Raw genomic sequence first — 18,275 nt, forward strand, 5'->3', positions numbered from 1 at the left:
TTTCCTTTATTCCAAGTGCCTATATATGTATCACATTTCGTTTAAATTCTTCCATAAATAAAAAAGTTGGCACTGCGCATGCGCAAAATACAATTTTGAAACTGGCGCTAGATTTTCCTTTATTCCAAGTGCCTATGTATCACATTTCATTTAAATTCTTCCATAAATATAAAAGTTGGCACTGCGCATGCGCAAAACCAAATTTTGAAATTGGCGTTTGATTTTCCTTTATCCCAAGTGCCTATGTATCAAATTTCGTTTAAATTCTTGCATAAATAAAAAAGTTGGCACTGCGCATGCGCAAAACCAAATTTTGAAATTGGCGTTTGATTTTCCTTTATCCCAAGTGCCTATGTATCAAATTTCGTTTAAATTCTTCCATCAATAAAAAAGTTGGCACTGCGCATGCGCAAAACCAAATTTTGAAACTGGCGTTTGATTTTCCTTTATTCCAAGTGGCTATGTATCAAATTTCATTTAAATACTTTTATAATTAAAAAAGTTTGCAATTCGGTTTATAAATGGTCGAGATGCGAAAAGGGCACTGTGAATTTTGAATCGATTCGATTCAATTTTTGGCATTGCGTATTATATGGTTAAAGCTATGCCCATATTGAATTTCATGCAATTCAGTTCATAACTAACGGAGATGTAAAAGCGATCGAACATTTCTAAACAAAGTTATCGTTCACACGGACAGATAGATGGACAGACAGACAAAGGAACAGACGGACAGACCAACCGGCAGGCGACAGATAGCAATGCAAAATTATAAACGATCTCTAGGATCGTTAACAAACGGCAAAAGTGTAAAATTATGGAACATGTAAAAAACGGTTTTTTGTTTTTTTTACAATAACTTTTTTTGTAAGCGGTACAGAAAAATTCCTTCCTTGGTACAAGACTCGACACCATAACGAACCAAATAGCGAAAAAAGTAGAACAATAGCTCTTAAGGTAAAAAACTAGTAGCGTCGCAAAGTTAGCGGACGGACGGACGGACGGACCGACGGACAAAGTGGCCACAATAGCGCATTTTTTTTTTATTTTTGTGGAAATGCGCTAAAAAGGTGGTGGAAAAATCAATGTAATTATTTACAACAGGATTAAAGAGGTTACCTGGAATAGATTATCAAGACCTGTTTGTAGCAATGATGTAGAAAACAGGAATGGAAAAGTACTGAAAGGAGAGAAAGAAACTCAAAAGTCAAAAGGAAAAGATATGGTAGATCTCTATAAAACAAATGAAAAACCAAGGCAATTGGAATTGGAAACCGAAGAATCAGTCTGTCCTGATAATATTGGAACCAGCAGGAGATATGTTTACTGAAGTAGAAAGAGAAATGAAAAATATGAAATCAGGTAAAGCCATGGGTTAAAGCTAGGAGGATAGATGGAATTCCAGTAGAGATATTAAGGTGTCTTCAGGAAGAAGGAATGAAGAAATTAACATCTCATTGTAATGATGTATACGAATCAGGGGAATGGCATGAAGATTTCCTGAAGACTCTGACGATACCTCTGGTGGAAAGGAACAAAGAAGTGTGGTGAGCATGCAACAGTCAGGAATATAATTAGATTAAGATAAAGACAATTGGAGAGACAGAAGAAATAAAAGTCTATGTGAAAGATGAAATGCTGGCTGGAAGGGGTAGAAAGCTATAAATATCTAGGATCCACTGTAACAGATGATTGCAGAAGCTGGAAAAAATAAAGACGCGCATTTGGAAAAGTAGAATGACGAGTGGTAACTGCAAAATAGAATCTGCATATAGCAGAAAACTCAAAAAAGGGGTTCGTTGTTATGAAAATTTAAATTTGTGCCTTTGCGCGAGTCACCTTCATTTTGGAAAACAGAAGATTTACATTTCGAATGAAAAATAGTTGCAAAATATTATTCCCAGTTTATATCATTGCCATGGGAAAAATTTAACTGGCAAATTAAAGAATAGAGCCATAACTCACGTTACTTCATTTTTTCTTATAGGTATTACAAAAACCGATGTCGATGTGTAAACAAATTTTAGATCTTTGTCTAATCTTACGGTTCACTTTAAAAAATAATTAACGAGAATTTGGCACCTTGTGCTCTAATTAACATATGGCCACTATACATTGAAAAAGATCGCTTCGAAATATGTTTAAGCTGATAAAGGAGGCATTAAGCTCTGTGTAACTTAAAAATTATGTTTCTAGACAATTAAGAGGAGAAGGTCTATAATTTTCTGCCTCGGTAGCCAACATTACGGAAGCGCAAACGGTGTATAACAATCTTTGCGTAGTAAATTGTTCAAGGTGCAAATACCACTAATTTGCAAAGCTCCAAACCACTATTTTACGCAACGGACGCGTAGCCGTTGGGATGATTTGTGAGAGCAATGCGAAAAAATGCGTACCTAAATAAATGACAACATTTCTAATTAACGTTATAGACATGGTAAACAAAAATATGCAAAGTAGCGCATAAAATTTTAATAAGTTGCCCAAAATTATGGGCTAGGTACTTATAAACAAAGTTCGTATTCTATGGTCCAAAGATGCCAATATCTTAATAAGTTCGGGCTCACACAGTCATTAGCACTTCCGCACTAATTCAGCAAGCCAAAGTACATTTAATAAAACAGAAAAGGGCACCTCTATTACACTATTAATTTAGATTAAGATGACGATTTAGAACTGTACGTAATATAATTCATATTAAATCTAAATTATAGATCTCCCTTTTGAATTTAAAACTTGTATAATTAATTAAGTCTCGCATTTTAATTAAACATTAGCCGTGTAAGTACACCTCTGTATTTTTAATTATTTGTTAATGTGCGGCTTTAAATTGATAATTTCGGTTTTCTTTCGTTTTCGCTGGAAAAACTCATCCACCGGAAGTGCTATAAATAAGATTTACGCTAATGAATTGGTTCAATCAATATTATTTATTAATGACGCTAAACAGGACGAAGCAGGTGTAATTTTCTTTATATTTTTAATTAACGCGCATCGTATCTACACAGCGTTAATCATTTTCTGCCTGGTTATTACAAAATGGGACTCGACGAATGCGTTATTTAATAGTTTTATTTCTTGTTATTTTGCTCCTTGTATTTTTGACAAATTTGTTTGACTGTAAGTACAGAATGTGTTACCTACTCCAGATGATTCCGTACTGAACCGAATCGAACGTAAGCTTCAGGTCGTTTCGGTTTAAGAAGTTTAGAATTACGACCAGTTCGGTTGGGGGAAAAAATGTCCGGATACTGTTCGGTTTGAACCGTTTCATGGAACCGAACCGGTTAGTTGTATCTATAACTCTTTAAAAAATGCAAGCAGCTATTTTATAACGACACGAAAAAACCTTGGTCTTTGAAAACGGTCAAAAACTTGCATTAGGTACAAAATAACAAAGTTGACTTAGACTTATCGACGGGAAAATATCGGCTCAATCATATTTCCATACCCCAGACCCCACGATTCGTCCTCGAAGGTCTTACATCCCTTACCACTTTCAAGGGAGTTTTCTGGAAATGTTTTTTTGCACTTGGGGAGTATTCCTGGGGGGTATTCCATAACCAATACCCATATCTTTTCCGCGGTTTCAATTTTTTCCCAAAAGTCTTTCATCCCTCAACACATTCAAGGCAATTTTCAATAAGGGATCGTCAGATCTCCCTCCCCTGGTAGAGTTCCACACCCCCAGACCGCAGGGTGCTACACGACACGTTCCTCCTCAAACCTCTTACATCCCTCAAAATTTTCAAGGCACTTTTCTGGAACATTGCACATTTTTCACACTGGAGAGTATTCTATACCACCTCAGACCTCCCGGTGCAACGTTTTCCCTTTACACTCCTTCGGCCCTTATCACCTTCAAGATAAAGTTCGAGAAAGACATCGAATCTTCTTCGCTAGAAGGATTCCTATACCCCTCTCTGTCCCATTGTACTCAGTTTTTCCCAAAATTCTTACAGCTCTCGCCACATCCAAGGCAATTTTCAAGAAAGAATCGTCGGACGTTCCCCCCCCCCCCACCTTTCCAGGCTACTTTCTGGGAAAGGAGCATCGAATCTTTCCCTTCTGGGGAGCATCCTATATCCTCAACCCCACCCCATAGTAGTGCTCTATTCCTTTCGCAGCTCTCGCCATTTCCGTGATAGTGTCCGGAAAAACCTTGGGAAACACTAATTAAATCTTCCCCGTGGAAGTAGTGAGGAGCGTAGAAATTGTGAGGGATAACGTAGCAACGAGGAGTTTGGGGGTAGAGACCACAAGTTGCTTCGTTAGCCCTCAGAACTCCTCCCACACTTTCAAAGTTTTCGGGAAAGGATCATTGAAATTTTTGTTCCGCTGCATCGGCGTCCCTCAAATCTCCTACACCTCTCACACCATTCACGGCAATTTTCAAGAAAGGATCATCCAGCCTCCCTACCCTGGTGGAGTTCCATACCCCAGACTCCCGAATTCGCCCTTAAAGCTCTTACATCCCTCACCACTTTCAAGGTAGTTTTCTGGAAAGGATCATTGAACTTCTCTCCCACCTGCGGAGTATTCTTGGAAGGTATTCCAAACCCCCAAGAGCACCCGGTGCAACGTTCTCCATTATCACTCTCTGAGCCCTCATCATTTTCAAGATAATGTTTGGGGAAGGATCGTTGAACTTTGCTTCCTGGAAGGTATTCCATACCCATGTCGCACTCTGACACTCTTTCACTCCTTATCACTTTCAAGATAATGGGATCGGGAAAGGATCATCGAATTTTCTTCCCTGGAAGGTATTCCATATCCTTCTCGATCGCACGGTGCTCAGTTCTTTCTCTAAATTCTTCCAGAGCTCACCACATTCGAGGCCATTTTCAAGAAAGGATCGCTGGATCTTCCTCCCCTCGTGGGATGTCATACCCTCACATCCCGACGTACTACAAGCTATGTGTGTCCTCAAAGTTCCCTCACACTTTCAGGGTAGTTTTCTGGAAAGGATCGGACCTCCTGGTGCAATTTTCTTCCTTGACACTCTTTCAGCCCTTAGCACTTTCAAGATAATCTACCGAAAAAGGTTTTCGAACAATCTTCTCTGGAAGGTAATCCATACCCTCATTCTCGAAGCCCTTACATCCCTCATCCCATTTAAAGCAGTTTTCTGGAAAGGATCATTGAACCTGTTTGACACCTCGAAACCCCCCAGATCCCTCGGTGCAACATTTCACACCCCCTTACCGCTTTCAAGATCGTGTTCGAGGAAGGATCGCCGAACGTTCTTCTCTGGAAGCTATTCCATGCCCCTGTTTTTTCTACGGTGTTCAGTTCTTTCCAAAACTCCTACATTTCTCATCACATTCAAAGAAAGTTTCAAGAAAGGATCGCTCCTCCCTTGGTGGAATTCCATACCCCAAGACTCCAGGGTGCTATAAACCATGTTCGTCCTCAAAGGTCTTGCATGTACAAGTGTTCTGGAAAAGATCATTGAACCATTTTTACACCTAGGGGGTATTTCACACCCCCCCAGACCCCTCGGTACATCGTTCTACCTTGACACTCTTTCAGTTCTTTTGACTTTCAAGATAATGTTCGAGGAAAGACCGTCGAACTTTCTTCCCCATACTCCTCTCGATCCCACGGTACTTCCCCACAGCGCCCTCGCCACTTCCAAGGTATTGTTCTGGAAAGGATTATTAAACCTTTTTTACTTGGGGGGTACCTTCCAGACCCCCCCGGTCTTTCCACTTTCAAAGAAGTTTTCTGGAAAGGATTATTGAACCTTTTCCACACCTGAGGGGGTATTCCATACCTCCAGATCCCCCGGAGGAACATTCTCCCTTCACACTCTTTCATCCGCGTAATGATCGTCGCACTTTCTTCCCTGATGGAAGGTATTCCATGTCCCTCTCTATTCCACGGTAGGTACTCATTTGTTCCCCAAAAGTCTTAAATGGAATACCATAGTTTTTTTTACAATCTGTGCGGACTAAATTTCGTCATATGATTGAAGTAAACCGTTTTTGTACCCAATTTTTTAAAATATAGGCTACTGTCTTGTTCGTTTCTGCTCATTTTAGACAGAGATGTAATTGCGAACGTCCCTTACATTTCAGTGTGGGATTCACTGAAGAAGTTTTCGCAGTTTAAAATGTACATTGTAATTTCTCGGTACAAATTTAGACAGTAAGACGTACTGTATTTAAACAAATCTTAATATAATGGGTACACTAGGTACTGAATCCAAATGGAGTGTGACACCAAACAAAGTTGTTCTTCGAGTCCGAGGGGTTACCGTCCAGGGGATACTGCCCCTCGGGGGTTCATGTGTGGGCGGGATAAGGGTTTGGGGTTTTCGTAACGTAACATATGGAACGTGCGCAACTTTTCTGGAATCTGTGGTAATTTCTCGTCTTCGTCCTTGCCACCCACATGTTATATTGAAAAATAAGGATAGAAGAAAATTACCGGAAATCCTATCCACTACCAGAGAATACTATAGATTAGCGAATTGTCAAAATACAATACAAACAAAGCAAAATACAACCCTAGAAACGAATAATAGCCTGATTTTATCATCTGACGAAATATTGGTAGGGTACGACGTTTTTCGAGCGGTTCTTTCACAAATTTCATATGGAAAAAGCTACTTTTAGCCTTTAGTAGTTTAAACAATACAAAAATTCAACAGTAGTAACGACCGATCTAAGTTTTCAATTTTACCTTCCACAAAAACCGCCCCGGCCTCGCAAAAAGAAAACGAACCCAAATACCTATACGACCTGCAGACAACAAAAAATAATTAATTTCCGAAGAACAATTTTAGATTACATTTTTTAGCTTCCTGACTTGGCCGTTACGTTGCAGCACCGAAATAATCAAAAATTGATTTATATTCAAATTTAATTACATCACACCAATTAACGGACAATTAATTCCTGTTTGGTGTGTACAGAACCGGTCAATTTTTTCACCGATCAACTATATTAGAGAAAAAAGTCTATAAATAACACGCTTTAAAAAGCTAATAAACTTTCGCCGCCGGCGATGTATAGTCGCTTCGATTATCATATTTTATTGAATTTGAGAGGGTTAAATTATATAGATTTCGCCACGAAGTATGATTAAGCAGTTAAAAAATACATAAAGATGGATTAATTAAAAATTTAAGCTTCTCTATGATGCGTACGGACTTGATCGAATTATAAGTCATTAATAATTCAAAAACTTAATAAAAAAAATACAAAACTGTTCCCGAACTTCATAAATAATTTAAATAAATTTACATGTTTTTTTTTTAATTTTAGGTCACGATATCCAATATCAATTTATAGGCTGTGCTCCATCCATGATGCTAATTAATATTCAAAGCATGCGGATCACGATTATACGTGTTTATGTTAAGAAGCTACTGCATTGATAATATTTAATTGACCAATAAATACATGGTGTTTTTTAATCCCGCTTCGTTATTTACACTTACTTGTTAGCGAACTTGATTACGGTTTATCGTAATTATTAGCTTGAATCAACACTTTCCAGTACTTTTGTAATTAAGTCAATTAAGAACGGCTATCAGCGCTCGCGATTTTTTTTAAATTTCAGGAATTTTCATGCGCGCTTGAAAATTACATATGTTAAACAAAAAGGTTAACAACTGTTATTAACGAAAGTATACGGTTCGTTTATATCAATTTACTAAATCTGAGGTACTTAATAACAAGCGAGCAATCTATACCATCATTATTATTATTTTAAAAAATATCTCCATTATATACGTATATGGCATGAAAATGATCCGGAAAGAATGTAAAAAATATCCACGATACTTTTTAATTTCTTTATTAAATCCATAAACGTAGAATATCTGATAGAGGGAAAAAAATGTAATGTCTGCCTAGCACGCTATACGCAAGACAAGAAGGGGCCATAATAGGTGACGTGCTTTACAAAATTGGGGGTAACTGGAACGTTCGGCTTAAAATTACGTCGACTCTCTGCGGAAATGAGCTGTAGGTTACTCACATTCTATAAGAAAAAAAATATGTTTTTGCTTTATACGGTTCAGCAAACTGCACATATTCATCGTTTATAGGTGCTTATATATAAAAAAAAAGAAAATCAACAATTCAACTGGACTAATTCACAATGACTGCTTTTTACTTAAAATATTCAGTATTCAGTATCAAGAAGGCTGAAAAGCTCCTTTATCAAATTACACTTTCTCTCTTTCCGTGAAGGATTGCTAACTCAAGAAAGCATAGAGGTTTTTTTTGTTCTATTTTCTGCAATCAGTTACTTTGGTAGTACCTAAATGAGCAAAGCGGGATTGATTCAGTAAATATAATCATAAATAAATAAATACCATAACATTTGCCATTGACAAAGAGTGACTCCGAGATAATTTATTAGGTAATAGTTTTCCTAAAGACCTGAGTGTTTATGTCCATGAACCTAGCAGAGCAAGGTCAGCAGAACACAATCAAACATATTGCATAATTAGGTGCTAATTAGGTGCTAATTAAGCGCCCTATTCCCGAATTAAATGCTCCTCTTTTTTTAATTATTACATGTTTTGCCAGGTTCATATGAACTCAGCAGAGCACTACCTTAAAAACCCAAGAAAATGAAAAGTGAACTAACTAATAATTAGGTTTTATCTTAATTATCAAGTATTACATAGCATCCTACGTCCCGTGCCCTTGCTATACGCTTGCACTTTTCATAATTCAACGCACAATATAGCAATTTTCGAAGTACGCCTTTGTAAAATTTGTACGAACAATTTTTGTAACTTTTTGCGTTTAAAGCAATAAATTAGCACCTTTTAATACACCAAATCACGAACACTTAAAGAAATATTTGTTTTTGTAAACACAGGGCCTGTCTGCTTAAATCATGTAAATAGTAGAAGTAAAAATAAAAAAGGAAGAGCACAGAATTTGAAAACAGGCCCCTTAATTAGCACCTAATCAGCACCTAATTATTAGTTAGTTCACTTTCATTTTCTTGGGTTTTTAAGGTAGTGCTCTGCTGAGTTCATATGAACCTGGCAGAACATGCAGTAAATTAAAAAAACAAGGAGCATTTAATTCGGGGATATGGCACTTAATTAGCACCTAATTAGCACCTATTTATAGTTAGTTCACTTTTCACTTTCTTGGTTTTTAAAGGTAGTGTTCTGCTGAGTTCATATGAACCCGGCAGAGCATGTAATAATTTAAAAAAAAGGACCATTTAAATTCGGGGATAGGGCACTTAATTAGCACCTAATTAGGACCTAATTATAGTTGGTTCACTTTTCAGTTTCTTGGGTTTTAAAGGTAGTGTTCTGCTGGGTTCATATGCACCTGGCAGAACATGTAATAATTTAAAAAAAAGGAGCATTTAATTCGGGAATAGGGCACTAAATTAGCACCTAATTAGCACCTATTTATAGTTAGTTCATTTTTCACTTTCTTGGTTTTTTGAGGTAGTGTTCTGCTGAGTTCATATGAACCCGGCAGAGCATGTAATAATTTAAAAAAAAAGGACCATTTAAATTCGGGGATAGGGCACGTAATTAGCACCTAATTAGGACCTAATTATAGTTGGTTCACTTTTCATTTTCTTGGGTTTTAAAGGTAGTGTTCTGCTGGGTTCATATGAACCTGGCAGAACATGTAATAATTTAAAAAAAAGGAGCATTTAATTCGGGCATAGGGCACTAAATTAGCACCTAATTATGCAATATGTTTGATTGTGTTCTGCTGACCTTCCTCTGCTAGGTTCATGGACATAGTTTTTTCAAGAAATATGAGTATATCCTGAGAAAAACACGTAAAAAGGTTTTCGCCCCAAAGGTGGGTAACTTCAGGGCATTTTCCATGCGCTGATCAGTACTTCCCAAAAGGACATAGCTATCTAAGCTATGTTTTTCTTTACTAGAAGCATCTATATGGTTACAATTTCAAGGAAATATCTCAAAAAATAAGAAAGTTGCCATTGCGCAGTCTGTGCAAATGCACATTTTTCTTGGTATATGTGCCAAAGCTATAAGCTACCGAATGCAAAAAGAACGAACTAAATATCTTGAAAACTGTAGGAGTAGTTTAGGCCTGGGACGGACGAGCGGGCGAACGGAAAAGGCGCCCATAATACCGCCTTCCAACAAGAGTTGGAAAATGCGCTAAAAAGCTTCCAAGATGATTTTAAAGGCTGCGAAGGAGATTCTTCAAAATGATTCGAAGATCTAAGAAGATTTTTAGTAGTCATTTCACAGTTTCAATGATTTGGGAAGTTTTAAAGAAAACTAGGGAGGAACACAGAGATCTTTGGAAAATTTCTTAAAAGAGAGTCTCACGCTTTTGGAAAGAATTCAAAACGTGTTCAGAAGGCCACTCGGAGTATTGTAGCGCTTTGACTCTTTTCAGAATTTCTCACACCTTTTCCACAGCTGCGCTACTTTAGCCCCTAGAAATCTAGAATCTTTCACACAGCTACCAAGGGCCTGGTCAAGAGATGTTGTACTTGTGCAAAGCTCTGAGTACCAGTGACTAAAGTCTTCTGTATTCTATGAAGACTATCTAGGCCCTTTCTAAAGCTTCTTGGGCGGATGCAGCCCTCAAAAGAAAAATAAGGCACTAGCGGCGTTTGAAGGGACCTTGAATTGTCGGGAAAGATTTGAGGAAGCTCTCTCTAGGAAGAGAGAAGTATAATTTGAACCAAAAAACAAGAGTTTTAAATCCCGTTGCTGTTTTTCAAGAGTTCCGGGTAGATTTTAAAATACTATCTCGAAAGAAAAATTCATAAGATTCTGGTAAAATTTACTACACTAGTATTCCAACAGATCTTTAAAAAAGGCTTCGAAGACGACTTCGAATGCTTCCAAAGAAATTCTTAAGAAGATTGCTAATAAAAGTCTGTGAAGATCTCGAAAGAAGGTCTTTAAAGAAAACTATGTGGTGGACACCGAGAGCTTTGGAATAGCTTAACAGCCCTTGGAAAGGATCTGGAACGTATTATTTTAGAAACCCACCCATAGGATTGTAGCGCTTTTTGGTGTTTTCTAAATAATTTATGTTAAAATACGAAAAATTTTTCCTTTTCATGGGAGGTAGCGGGGTATTCCATAACCCCTAACCCCCCCCCCCCGTTCTATGTTCTCTCCAATACTTCCTCGGAGAAAACGATCATTTCGTAAAAATTATTATGTAAATCCGGAGAGTTAAAAGTTTTGCGGCGTGTTATCGGGGAGCCTGGGGGGTGTGGAACGCCGACTGTAATAGGGTAAGGATTACAGAGTCTGTGTGGCTTGTCGATTTAAGCATAATTTCACGGAAATGCTAATCAAATCTTTCTTTTGCTGGGGTGTATTCCATACCCCCCAGATCTCTCGATAATACGCCACAAAACGTTTATTCCTAAGGACTCGCATAACACTTTTTGGGAAATGAATACCAGATCGTCTTCTCCTGAGAAGTGTTGCAGAAACCATAGCACCGGGAGGTCTATGTGGTATGGAACCATAAGGGCAGCGAGTGTTATAGGGTAACAATTACGCAGTCCTTCTTTGCTGTGTGACTTTAAAACATTGTCGCTTCAAACAGACTTTCACGGAAATCAAATCTTTTTTTGCGTGGGGGGGGGGGGGGCTCTCCTCCTCTGCAGTACTTTTTAGGAGAAGATCTAGTCTTGAAGGCTGACCGGTTTGGGGCGTGTAACCGAAGGGTGTGGGGTCTCCAGCATACACGATGGCTCCGCTGTTGTCACGAGGGCACTAATAAGAATTATCGGGTCTTTTTCTATTTAGAAAGAAAATTCATAAAATTGTGGTATGTTTTCGTAAAGTTTCAATAAAAACTCCTATACAGATTCCGATTGGGTCGAAACTTCCCTCCGTTTAACATAGTTTTGAAATACTGAACTAAAACCGTATAAAATAAAATGAATTATCGTTTGCCGTCGGCTAGTTAATTCCTTACCAAATTTTACCTTTTTTGGTAAGTAGCATAATAAATAAACCCTTGAATTTGGCTGATTAATTATGAAATTATTACATTTTAGATTAGATTTTCTGCATTTTTTTACCTTAGTCCTTAAAAGGACCCAATATTTACTTAAACATCTTAAACAGAAATAAAGAGAATAAACCTAGGTCTACAAGTCTTCTCTTCAGGAATGTGCTGAAGTCCTTAGTATCTAATTACACACGGATGGTCGCAACACAGCTGGTTCTCATATAGATATCAGATATTTTCTTTTAAAAAAAAGCATTCGAAAACTCGCCGATAATGAATTCTTCTAGTAATGGTTATTACTTTAAAGCAGAGCTTGGCAGAATACTTTCAAAAAGTATTCCAATACTAAATAGTAAATACTTTAGACAAATCGAAAGTATTTGAATACTAAATACTTTTACGCCCAGCGCAAGCAAATACTAAATACTTTGAAAAGTATTAAAATACTTTAGAATGTGTTTGAATACTTTCAAAAGTATTCTAATACTATCAAAGTTATTCCAATACTATACAAAGTATTCGAATACTTGTCACTCAAATACTTAAAAAATTTAAAATAGTTCTAGTTATGTAGCAGGTACCAGACCCTCCGGACCTTTCTTATATCAGTTATATCCCTAAGAACACGTGTACCAGTTTTTAAAACAATCGTACGTCGTGCACTTGACACGTACACCTTTCTGAAATTAATCCTAGCGATTTTGAAACAGATACTTTTCTGTCCGTCCGTCTGTTCGTGTGCATGACAACTTCTTTAGAAACGTGCGATCGCTTTGAAAATTGGTACACATGGTCTTAATGATATAAGAGAGGTTCCTATTGTTTTTAAATTACGTAGACTATCGGGTCAAAAAGTTTCACTCCAGGATTGTTGGGTATTCAGTTGTATCGGATTTTTATATTTGATTTTGTGATAATGGAAACTTCCCCTAAACATTTATAAATAGTTCTCAAATATTTTAATAACTTAAAGGTGCGAAGTATTCGAATTTGAGTTACAAATACAAATACTGCTTCCATAAAAGTATTTAATTACAAAGTATTTGAATACTTTAAAGTATTTGAATACTAAAAAGTATTTACATAATCGAATACTGCCCAGCTCTGTTTCAAAGGGAATTTTCTTGATTAAAATGTGCTCGATTTCGGTGTTTCGTTTTTTACTGATCAAAATTGAAATTTAACTTTCAAGAATGTGCTTTGCGTACACTACGTTTAATAAACTTTGTTACTGTTTAGTGTTTAGTATAATTGGAGAAAATCCTCAGTAAGCACATGCACAAAAGATGATTTCAAAGACGTCTCTTACTAGAAGGCCAATTGAACTAAGTTTATTATTGAAAATATCGCTAGTTTTCTCCACTCTTATGTAATATTTAATCAAACGTCTTCTACGATTTATAGTTAATACGCCACGCAGTTTTTCTTTAACGCATAATCATGGACTCGTTCGATCAACACATTTCCTTCCGGATTTATTTATTTAGGTTTTGCAATTCTACACTTAGAGAATTTTAGGTTACTCGTACGTAAAATTTCCCGAACTGTCCTTGTTCAAAACTACCGTTCAGAAACTAAACAACTAATTACAAATTGTTAAGTGAAGTGATTTGCGATCTCTCCTCGCTCGCTAAGAGAATTCATCTATCTCATTTTTTAAAACTGAATTGTCCCCTTTTTGATTACTGGGTAAATCTTCTGGTTATTATCTTTCTTACTACTAATCCTAGATGGGTTTAAGGTCTTCACACTCAATTTAAAACCTGCAAGTTTAGAAAATTCCACGTTGACTTTATTTCATGATAAGTTTACTACTACAATATTATATTCCTCATAATTTGACCCAAGAAAAGACTTCGAGGCGCTTAAAGTCATTAAAAAACAAAATCCCACTGAAAACCGATTCCATAAAATAACGCACATTCCATTGAAGTAGGTACAATCTTCAAAATAATTACTGTACAGGGTGGCCAAATTAGAATGACCGTCGGTCATATCTCAGAAACTAGTAAACATAGAAAAATGATGCAATAAAAGTAGCAAAGAGAAATTGCAGAAAATTATCTTCGAGTTTGTAAAATGACCACTAGGGAACACAACAGTCATTTTAATTTTCTCCCAATACTATCTATAATAAAGTGTCAAAGATAGTTTTAACCCCCATTCTTTTTTGTTCTACTTTATCTTGTGAAATAAAGTGGTGGGGGGAAATCAAATGTGTTTTTAAATAAATATTGATTTCTCAAGTTTCCCAAAAAAAAAGTTCACATTCCTCTGTAGAGCCCTTTTTGCCATCGGTAGGACTACACAACTCTAAAAACTGAAAAAAGGCACAGAATCGTATGGAATGGCTTTGGAAGAGTTTAAAAATGAGATCAGAAATGGCGCTGGAAAGATCTAGGGCGTGTTCAAAAGGTAAATCATAGCATTGTACCACTTTTCGAAGATTGAGAATGTTAAAAGTGAGTTTCTGAAAGAGGGGGGGTCACTCTGTAATTGGGCGTAAGCCTGTTGAGGGCCTAGAACAAGAGGGAAAATAAATAAATATCGTCCTCAAGAAAAAATCTAGTTTACGTCTAGTCTAAGATTTATATTTTATCAAAGAAAAATATCGCAGCTTTCCGATTTAATTAAATCTAACATTCAATTTTAAGCTAAAATTAAACCCGGTATAAAACGGTAGGCCCTAGCATAACGTTTTACATGAAATTATAATTTAGTAACATTACACGAAACACACAACTGTGCGGGTGATCGTGGATAGGTTACGAAAAACGTTTTCAATCAAGAATTTTAATTTTTCGCCTTTCTTAGATTTTAATAATGTATCAAATATTCGAGTGCATTTGGAAAATTGCCAGATAATGCTATCATCATTAAATTGCGGCAGAAAAGGCATTTTGATTCAACTGTCAGTTAAAATCATTGGCACTTACTCCTTAATTACATATTCAGCTCATTAAATGTAACTTTACAACTGGACACCGAACATGCAATTTTAATAACTTAATAAAACGTGTAATAAAGTGAAGTTCCCTGACAATACTAAATTGAGTCAAATCATTTTTATTTCGTACGCGACCGGTGCAATTTAATGCAATAAGAAATCCCTTTTGCATAATTGAAAGGAGTAGAATTTAATTTATGGTTACATTAAAATTCACACACTTTAAAATAATTATGAAATTACAAACGTGTGTCATAAGACAACCATGAAGGTATTCGTTATTATCTCTAAGCTGAAATTACATCGTAAATTGAGTGGTTCGTAACGTTGGATTAAGACAGCGGACTGTAATATAAATTATAACCTGTTAAAGGCGTTTTGTTTGAAAAACATTTATGACGCAAAGCTCGAGGTTTTCCTTTTTCCACATGCCGATTTGCAATTCCACAATCGAGAAACCTAATTTAGTTGGTATTGCGAAGAAATTGTATGGAGCCTGATTGCGCTTCGCATTAATATTAATAACTTAATCTTATGCTTAACTACCATAAATCGGTCATGGAAGAAAAGAATAATTTACGTCCAATTATCAATTAATTATAATTTTGAGGCGTCTGTTATTAATTAAGACATTCCTTATTTTTTTCGTGCGGCGTTTGATTGGTTCCTTACGTCGGGCCGAGATTTTCATACAGAATGGCTTAATTAGGTGGAAGATTAAGTTTTAATTTAAATTTTACTAATTAAGTTGTAAGACTTTTAAGAAAGTATCAAAAGACATCTTAACTTTTAATCTGTTTCGTCGGGGTCAACCAAAATGTAATGCAACCGATTTAAACTAATTATTTCGGGCTTACTAATTTTGCAATGAGTGTATTCGCAATTAAAGGTGGCCTTTGGATCTGCACCTACTGTTCGTTTGAAGTAATTGGATATTGTGCATATTAGTTTTGTGTTAATTTAATTTGAGTGTCCTAGCTAGAGATACAAATGTTGCTTTATTTATGGAAAACACTATAGAGGATTAGTCGAAATGTGTGCTCATAATGTACTACCACTACTGGAACATTTACCCTCAGAATATTTACCCCAATATGGTCGCTTTGCAATATTCCCCAAAAAGATGACGAGGTGAAGTCCCCCATGCTTCAAAATCTTTCCCCTCACTCTGATGATGCAAATTCGGCTCCGCCGAAAATTCAACCATCAAGGAAATTAGAAATATCTTGCATTTTTGAAAAATAACTTAAAAAGCGTAAGTATAATTTAACGTGAAAGATACTGAAAGTTACTAAAAACAATGCTACAATGAAGCAACACTGTTTTTGGTTAAAACAGTTGTACAACGTTCCTATTGTAATTACCGAAATAGAAAAAACAGCTTTGTTATTTAGATTACAGTACAACCTCGATAATCCGAATACACGCTAATCCGAAATCGCGATAGTCCGAAATAATTTCGTTCCTCGTAAAAACGATGACGCCCCTGAAGATGTTGAAAAGAATAAAGTTTATTTCTTAATGATTCTGTCCAAATTTATTATTTTCACTAGTTTCGCGATAATCCGAATTTGATCATCCGAAAGGTCGGTGGTCCGAATCTATTCGGATTAACGAGGTTGTACTGTATAGTGACACATCAAAGGTAATCATGTTACTCGAAAAATGTAATAAATTTATTGAAATCTGAAGAAAAACTATCCATTATACTAAATATGCAAATGAAGTAAACTATCAATTCACCGCGCAAGGGCTCTGGGTGTAGTCCCATGTTCCGAAATATACCGGTGGTGGTTCTGATGTTCGAGGGATGTTGTATGTAGATTAAGAATCAAACAAATTCTTAAAGATTTATTGCTCAACTACCCCTAAATTAGATTTATGTGCCATTATGACTTTTGCCGAAAGATAATAAAATTCGGAGTTCTTTTGGCGATGTTCAAGGGTTGATACCTATGCGTTAATTCAAAATGAAAGAAATAAGCACATATTTACTACACAAATACCCCTAAATTAGTCTTTCCAGCCCGTCGATTACGTCTAAAAATTATTTCCATTTGGAAATTGCAATTTATCCTTAAGGGTTGATATGTTTAGATTAAGTATCAAACACATACGTAAATATTGATAAGCGGCAAACGGTCACTAAACCACCCACAAACACCTGTCCAGTTAGCTCAATTTAGTACAGGTACTAACAAAAGCTTTAAGAGAAATAATTATAATTTTTCAAAGGAATGTCCACTCAGCCTCCGCCACGATGAAAGTCTCGATATTGACGTAAATTTTATTAGTTTGAGAAATTCAGCAGTTATAACCACCCCTAAAATTCCAAAGAATTAATTCAACAATTTTCAATGAACGCCTAATGTAATTCTGGGTGCGAAAAAGAAAATTTTAACTTGCGAACTCTTATCTGGGTCGTAATTTCGACTCGGATTAATCACAAAATCAACCGTTTCCAGATGAACAAATTTATTCAAAACATAAAACCATCAAATAAAGAAAGACATGCACTCAGGGCCAAAATAACACACGCCACGCAACAAGCGGTCGATAGAAGCATTAATTAAAGAAACCTTAAATGATGTTAATAATCCAAATCGTAACCGCTATTTACAATAAATGACGCAGAAACACAAAACAAAATCTCAATTATGTCGGTCTGTCTGTCTGTACTCTCATTTCCGGTTAAACGGATGAACCGATGGGAAGCGAATTTGGTACACATATTCTTACACATAAAAGGAAAATGGGCAGAATCGCATATTCGCAGCTGTTTGGGTGATATTTGTGCTATCCACAGCAAATTTGTACCACCCGCCCGTTAGTAAGGGAGGTTTAGTTTATTTTAAATATGCTCATTATCACGAATTATGATTTGTTTTGCAAATCAAGGGTTAGGTGGAAGAGCAGTTTCTACTGAACCTCCCCACTTGTGGTTTGGTTTCTGAAAATCGTTATTTTTCTTTTATTTTTTCTTTTTATTTTATTTAAATGTTTTCTTTTGTAACTGTATGCGTTTAATGGAAAGCAAATAAAGACTATTATTATTATTATTACATTGCAGTAAAAAATGCAAATGCAAATAAAACAAAAACTGGATGATATCCATGTCTGTCTCTACACTCATTTCCGGATAAACGGGTGAACCACTTGTTTGCCTTTTATCGGTCTATCCGTCCGTCCGTTTGCTCGGACACACTTCTGCGGTTTTGAACTGCTTTTACGGCAATTGTCCTAGAGGCCTGAATTTTTTTGCAATAAGAAACCTATGAAACACACCTTAAAGGTGTGCCAGATAGCCATCAAATTAAGCCCCCCCTCCCCTGGCATTATTCTCTAAGATCCTGTTTTTAAGGATA

Source organism: Photinus pyralis, unplaced genomic scaffold (assembly GCF_008802855.1).
Source record: "Photinus pyralis isolate 1611_PpyrPB1 unplaced genomic scaffold, Ppyr1.3 Ppyr1.4_LG8, whole genome shotgun sequence".
NCBI classification, from domain to species: domain Eukaryota; kingdom Metazoa; phylum Arthropoda; class Insecta; order Coleoptera; family Lampyridae; genus Photinus; species Photinus pyralis.